The following is a 7463-nucleotide window of genomic DNA, read 5'->3' as shown; positions in this document are numbered from 1 at the left end:
CCAAGGTTCCCCCGCGGTGTCAGGGGCAGGACATCTCCACGCGCCTCCCCGTCTCCGTCCCCCCTCTCCCCCACCTCCATGGAATCGCTTGAACAGAGGCTCCGCTCTGTTTCTTTCGCGACCCTGAAAGCGGTCGGGTCTTTTCCAGTTTCATTGCAAACCATCCATTTCTTCTCTAGACCTAGTTCGGAAGGATTTAGTGTGGTGACGTGTGTTGACACCTGTTGGGTTTAGATTGGCACGACGGAACTAACTTATTTGGAAAAGTTTGGTTTCTCCCTTACCCGGCTGGTGCGTGTAGGTTTTTGGGGTTTTGTTTTGTTTTGTGTTTTTTTGCCTGCACGTTTGATCGCTGGCTGCTCAAGAAACAAGCGCGGCGGGGGGGTGGGGTTCACAGGAAGGACAGGCACTTTCTGTTGGCGATTTTCATTGTTTTTGTGGTTTATGTCAGTTTACCTTGCTTACATTTGACCAGCTGGGTCTAATCATGGAGGTAAATGTGTATCCATTTCCCTCAGGATTAGTATTTGGTAGCCACATTCCTGCTATGTTTAAACCTGTGGGCATTTTTAAGAATGCTTCTCTGTATTTTTAAATGACTACTTTGAAAATAAATGTGACCTTTTTATCCTGGGTCATAATTTTATTAGTTTTGCTCTGTATGCATTCGGGGAGGAAAACCAAATCCTCTAGATTTAGTAACTCCGCCCCCCCCATTCCTGCAAATGCGAAATTTGTATTTTTTTCCAATCACCGTTTGGTTATTAAAGTTAGAGCAGACAAATTTTATGCTCCCAAATGTTCTCACTTCGCTTCTAGATCTCCACCTTAAAAAAAAGAGGCTGATTGTCTTTGCTGTTGCATAAAAATGTTTCGCAGCTGAATTTCCCCTGCAAATCAGACCAAACAGCTTCTCCTGCGAGAACGTGGTTGTGGGAGGCGCTAGCGATGGGATGATGAATAAGATGCCTACATAACCCCTGGGGCTCGTGAAACAATGTGTAAAATTAAGAGGAGTTCAAACTAGATCAACCAGAAGTTTTGTTTTGTTTTTTCCTCTTTGGTTTTACTATAAATCATTAACAGACTTAATTGATTAAACTTGTTATTTTGCACATAAATCTGATATTTAAAAATACACCCTTTGGTTTTTGAGGGCATGTTGAGGGTTATTTGAAAAACTGATTTTCAATTTTGTAGATACAGATAGTGGAAATATGTTTAAATTTCAAGTCATGCATGTTAGAATTTAAGAGCATGAAAAGGGAAGCAGATTTTTTTCAGTATCTATTTTTTTCCTATTGGTGAGATTTTTTTTAAAGGTACGTATTCCAAGGCCCCCCAAGAGCCAAAACTAGTAAGTTCTTAAGTATTATCATGTGTAAAAGCAAACAGGTACTTTAAATTACCCTGACTATATATCATTGACTTGATTCCAAATTATTTTTTCTCCTTGTATTTATACTAATGTCAGGAGATAACTTTTCTTTCTCTTTCTTTCTTTCTGAGCTGGGGGTGTGAAGATGTTACTTGCTACAACTTATCTGGCTGTCTGACCAGTTAACATATGAAAACCAAATTTTTCTGCTTGGAAGTTATCTGGACTCTCCTCTTCAGGACAGTTTTCTTTACACCACACTTTAATACATAAATGTAACCTCCAAATAGTATGATTTTTTTAATAATAAATTTTTATTATGTTATTTTTTTAATGTAATTTTTATTATGTTATGTTAGTCACCATACAGTATATCGTTAGTTTTTGATGTAACGTTCCATGATTCATGATTTGCGTATAACACCCAGTGCTCCATGCAATATGTGCCCTCCTTAATACCCATCACCGGCCTATCCCAATCCCCCACCCCCCTCCCCTCTGAAGCCCTCAGTTTGTTTCCCAGAGTCCACAGTCTCTCATGGTTCATTCCCCCATAGGTCAAGCAGAGAAACACAATTATCATATGGTTTCACTCATTTATGGAACATAAGAAATGGGAAGATCGGTAGGAGAAGGAAGGGAAGAATGAAGGGGGGGTAAACAGAAGGGCAAATAGTATGAATTTTATGCCACTTTCTATGGAAGTCCTAAACAGGTCATCTAGGTGAAAAAGAAATTCTGTTTGCCATACAAGTTATAAGTATTTTTCAGTCATTCAGTACATCTTTAAGAGGATAGAAATCGGAACATTTGGTGTATGTAGAAAAACTGAGATATAAAGAACGAGCATTTCAAAATGGATTAGGAATTGGATTGGGAAATCTGTCAGATTTTGTCTTCTGTTAGGCTTGCTTCTGTGACTTAGGTTAGCTTAGCAGATTGATGCTTTTCTCTAGCACTGCCTGTCTGGGTGACTCTGAAGAATTAAGAAGAAACTGCAAAGATAAGAAACAAGAAGAAACGTCTCTACCTTAAACCTACAGTTTATGCAGTTGGTTCCCTTTCAGTTCATTTGTGTTCCTATATGCTCACGTTTTCTTAAGCACCTAGACTTGAAACTGGCAGTGTTGAGGCACCGAGCAGGGACCTTCTTAAGGTTTGTTTCTCCAAATGTGCTCCTGGAGCTTTCTGAGTAAATATCTCTGTCAACCCCATATAGACGGCTGAAGGTTAGGGCTTGACACAGGATTTAGGGAGGCAGACTGGGTCTCCTCCACCATGTTGCTGTGACTTATGTACACAAGTCTCTTAACAGTCTGTCTGTTTTTTTCTGTGAATGAAATCTGTTTCTTAATATTTAAAAATTAAGAGTTTGGCTGAGAAGATTTCAAGTTGCTTTCCAATAATGACATCTCCTGTTTTTAATGTTGTAACAGCAGTGTGAGCTTTTGCTGTGTAGATAATGTGACAGGCTATTTCATAAGACTTAAAGTTTACCAGTCTCTGTAATAAATACTGAATCTGAGAAGGTAAACACAAGCAGGTGATCAAAGTGGACATTCTGATAAATCAGGTTAGCAGATGTGCAAACCGATAGGAACATCATTGCTAGAGGAGGAGTTCTTATTTACACTGGAGTGTGATGTAATGCTGTTGGCAGTTACAGTTAATGTAATTTTTGCTATCAAATATCTGCAGTCATTCTTGTCAGTTTAAATGCTACTTTTCCTTCAAATAATTCTTAAATTCTGATTGTGGTTTTTTAAGTTATAGTATAAGAGGAAAACACTCATTGGTTTGCTTTTTCTAAATAATTCAAAGTAAGTTGGTTGACGAAAGAAAAAAAATTAAGGTTTTTTTTTTTTTTTTAAACCACTGTTAAAGTGGTTTTTAAAAAACTGTTTCCAGTTAAGAAAAAAGAAAGGTGTTTTTCACTTTCCAAATGTGCCTAGGTTGAAGGAATGTTCGCATCGGTCCATTTTTTCAAGACTGTCCCAAAGATTTCACTTTGGTAGGTCCTTGGTTGACGGTGAGGCTCTCATGTCAAGTTTCCGTCGTGGCTACTTTTTAGGTACTTTTAGTTAGGGTGGTGTAATCAAAATGAGTTGAGCTAAAAAAATTGCAAGTCGTGTTCCTTTTCTTGAACATGTATGTTGGTTGTACACTTTCTAAAGAAATCTCCGTTTATGTGAAATGAAACACTTACTTTTCACTCTAGGTAAAGGTGTTCAAGGGGAATGGGAATTTGAGTTTAGTAAGTACCTTCTGTGTGCCGGGCTCTGTGTAACCCTCCATTATCGCATCCAACTTGAACTTCGCTTCTGCTCTTAGAAATTGCTAGTACTTTTTTCATTTGTACCTGTGCTAACACCGAGACTGAAAGGGTTCTTGGGAGATGGAGATGATCAAAGTGCAAGTCCAGCTTTGAAGACTGAGTAATCTTGAAGAGTGCCTTAGGAAGATGCTACTGAAGTCAATGGAGCTTCAAGGAATTTAAAATCTGAGGGGGCGCCTGGGGGCTCAGGCGGTTGTGTCCGCCTTCGGCTCAGGTTATGATCCTGGGGTCCTGGGATGGAGCCCCAAGTTGGGCTCCCTGCTCAGCGGGGGAGTCTGCTTCTTCCTCTCCTTCTGCCCCTCCCCCTGCTAGTGTGTGGTGAGCTCTCGCTCTCTCAAATAAATAACTAAAGTCTTAAAAAAAAAAAAGAAATATAAAAATCTAAGTGGGATGGGGGTTGGGATTGTAGTATGTGAATCACTGTTTTGTTTATTCTTATTTCCCTTTAAAACTATTTACAGGGCAGTTGCAATTCTTGAGAAATGTAATTGCAGACCATTGTATTTTTAAAGAAAAAGGAGACTTATGTTTAAACAAACAATTTCACGTGGCATTCATTTTCTTCAGTAGCGGATCTTTAAAAATATTTGCCCTTAGGTGAAAGTACTCACTGGTTAGTCTAATCGGGTTAAGTGGCTGTATGTGTCTTCCCTCCTAGAGCAGAGACCTGTAGGAACAAAGCCGTATTTATTCTTATTTTCCTGGTAATGTTAAGTGTTCTATTCACCCGGATTTCAGTCATTTTGGGAGTAAAACATCTTAGTTCTGGAGGCTTAACGTAGTAGATACTTGTCACATTTGTGTTGAATTCAACATGTTGATTTAATTTTAAAGGGATTAAAGGTTATGTGATTTCCCCTGTCACCTCGTAACTAGCCAGTCATTTTAGCCTTCCTAACCTGACCACAAGTGGAGGATTTTCATCGTTTTATGGAATTAGGCAGAGCTGTATGCCCTGGGACACTTGTGGAGGGTGGGGAGTGTGGATGGTGGGTGTTCAGTCTCGTTCATGTTGTTTAATTGATATAGAATAACCAGCTCAATATTTTCTCTTCCACCTTTGCTTATTGAACATAAGTGAAGGGAAAATGGAATAAAAATATTTACTAAATCTTACAAAAAGTTTTAAAATATAATTTAAGGAAGATAAATGATTTATTATTGGAACTTTGTAATCATTCTTTCTTTCAAACTTAAATGAAAAATAATTTATGGAGTAGCAAAATGTAGTTATTTTAATTTTGGCTACACGAAACCTTCCTATTTATATTATTGTAACATGATTTTTTTCCTTTGGGAATTAAAAAATAGAGATATTTTCTTCTCACTGGGTAGTGATAAGTTGTAAAGCATGTGTGATAACCACAGGTTTCTGGTTTTAGCAAGCAGATGTTAACAGTTGGTTCAAACAGTTGATATGGCTGTGTGTTTAATGCACATTATACTTTTAAGTTGATTTTGTCCATATTTTTCAGTAATATTCATGCTGTAGTCAATATCATTTTAATTTTCTAGAATATAAAAACTTAGTCATTAAGATTATTTTGTAATGAAGGAAACCAGATTGACAAACAATATGGCTTTACTTAGGTCTTCCATAAGTCCTGGTTTTCACACTTTTAAGGTAGCTTTGTGTTTTCATGCCTGTTCATTTGTCCTGTAGCAAAGTGGTATATGTGTTTATGTATGTGTGTGTGTTGCACTGTTATCTTCTATCGTAAATATGAAACATTGGTCATACATTTGTCATTTTGGAGTTTACAGATTTTTATTTGTATCATTAATATTTCAATATGTGAATTGTAAATCCAATCTGTCTACAATTTAGGGAGCTTTATTTTTCAGGACCAAGTGCGTATAATTATTCTGTTACATTAATCACTGTAGAAATTTTTTCTCAGAAGTAAGTTTACCTTAATTCAAGTGTGTATGTAGTAAAATCTTAATTAATATTTAAAGGAAACTAGAAGCTGATATTTGTTAGGTGTCAATATAGTATTGTGGCAAACATTTGTTTATTTGATAATATTTGGCCATTATTCTGAAAATTAACCATTATTCCAAAATTATTCATTACACATCAGCTGGCATAATTTTCAAAGATTAGCTGATTGAGAAGTTATAAATGCATTATTTTGGCTCTACCAAAGGGTACAGTTGAGCTTTTTTGCCCAATGAATTCAAATTTGGTTGTGTGTCTATTCAGAAAAAAAAGAAAAACAGCAGGATTTCTTTTTGTCTCTTTTTTTTATTTGAGGAAACATTGGTATCATTAGGTGGAACAGAGATGCAGAAAGCACATATTCTCACTTTCCCTTTTTACTGATACTTGAAAAACTTAATTCACTGAAAAATAAAGACTCAAAATCATTTTTCCTTAAAGCTCCTCACAGTGAACGCAGAATGCCGCAGATGTACTTTTAAGGCGAAGGCAGAAACACACACACACGTACACGAGTTTGAGGTGATCAGTGTCTATTTGAATAATATGTCTTTTCTTTTTGAACAATAAAGGAAGAAACGAGAAAGTTGCGGAGGCTAACTTACTCGCATGACTTAACGGCATCAGAGTCGAGTAAGTTAATGAAAGAATTCTCGTAAACTCTGAGAAGACACAGATAAAATGGCATTTACAAAGCTATGTTTAAAAATAAAATTCATCGATCCTTTAGTGCTGCATTTTTTTAAAATGTAGGCAGCAGTGTCTCGTACTAAGTCTTCCCATACTCAGCAGTGTGACACGGCCGATGATGCTGGGATCTGAGGGACTCTGGTTACTAGGACTTCGCATTCTTCTCAGATTCCTGAAATGTTTTATTTTGTCATCGGTCTGATTTAATTTAGACAATGCCTGATTCATTTCCTGAACTGTATTTATGAGCCCATGCCATTTGTGTGACTAATGTAAACAGTGGGGTTAGTGCTGTCCAGTAGAGGGAAGATTGGAAAGCTAGGAGGTTTCCTGGGATTAGCAATGTGGGAACGTGGAGGTGGTAGCCTGGCCTGCGGCTCATTGTGGAAATGACATCCTGACTCCTTGCAGAAGCCGCGAAGGGACGGTGCCTACGCTGTGTAGGAATGGGGGGCCGCGCAGATCCAGTATGAATTTGCTTTCTTTTCACTTGAGGATTATCACTTTCCAGGTCCAATGGATGGTAATATTGTGTATGGTTCTGTTCAAGAGTTAACCTGCCCGGCTTTCTGTCTCGACTCAGCTGCTTACCAGATACGTGATCTTGAGCAATTTCTCTTTGTAAGCCTGGCCCCCTGCCTGAGGACGAGCCTTGCAGTGGTACCTCCATCACCAGGTTGTTGCCAGGCTCACAGGCCGTAGTCCGCGCCAGGCTCTTAACGCAGCATGTCAAAAGTCTACTCGTTTGTCAGCTGGCGTTTCTATTAAACCCTTTCTGACATAATTCCTCTTTGGCTTTCTGCTTTTTGTTTTCATTACTTCAGTCATTTAGGAAGTTTTTTTCTGCCTTCTTCTTTAAAAATATTTTAACACAAGATAGAATAGTTCAGGGAATGCCAATATACCCATCACCCAGCTTCAGCAGTCTCCAGCTTTCTGCTTTTTGTTATCTCTGTTTCCCTCCACACGTTTTTTCTTTTTCTAGACTATTTTAAAATAAGTCCCACACATTGTATTATTTTACTTGTAAATAAGGAAGTTTTCTTCTTTTTTTTGCATAGACCTTGTTTGGCATTGAAGACTGTACTAGATATGGCTCTGAAAAGAATGATCTTGGG

The 7463-nt window shown here is 37.9% G+C and overlaps 1 protein-coding gene across 4 annotated transcripts in view; it reads left to right on the top strand.

Annotated features, from left to right (window-relative positions):
- RASGRF2 (Ras protein specific guanine nucleotide releasing factor 2) overlaps positions 1–7463 on the top strand; it is a 231173-nt gene that overhangs the window by 1601 nt on the left and 222109 nt on the right. The gene's annotated exons all lie outside the window — the stretch shown is intronic.

The sequence above is a fragment of the Ursus americanus genome, chromosome 5, assembly GCF_024610735.1.
Source record: "Ursus americanus isolate L20-20 chromosome 5, mUrsAme1.1.p, whole genome shotgun sequence".
Taxonomy (NCBI): Eukaryota; Metazoa; Chordata; class Mammalia; order Carnivora; family Ursidae; genus Ursus; species Ursus americanus.
The sequence above is the reverse complement of the archived record's forward strand: the minus strand, read 5'-3'. Positions and strand labels throughout refer to the sequence as shown.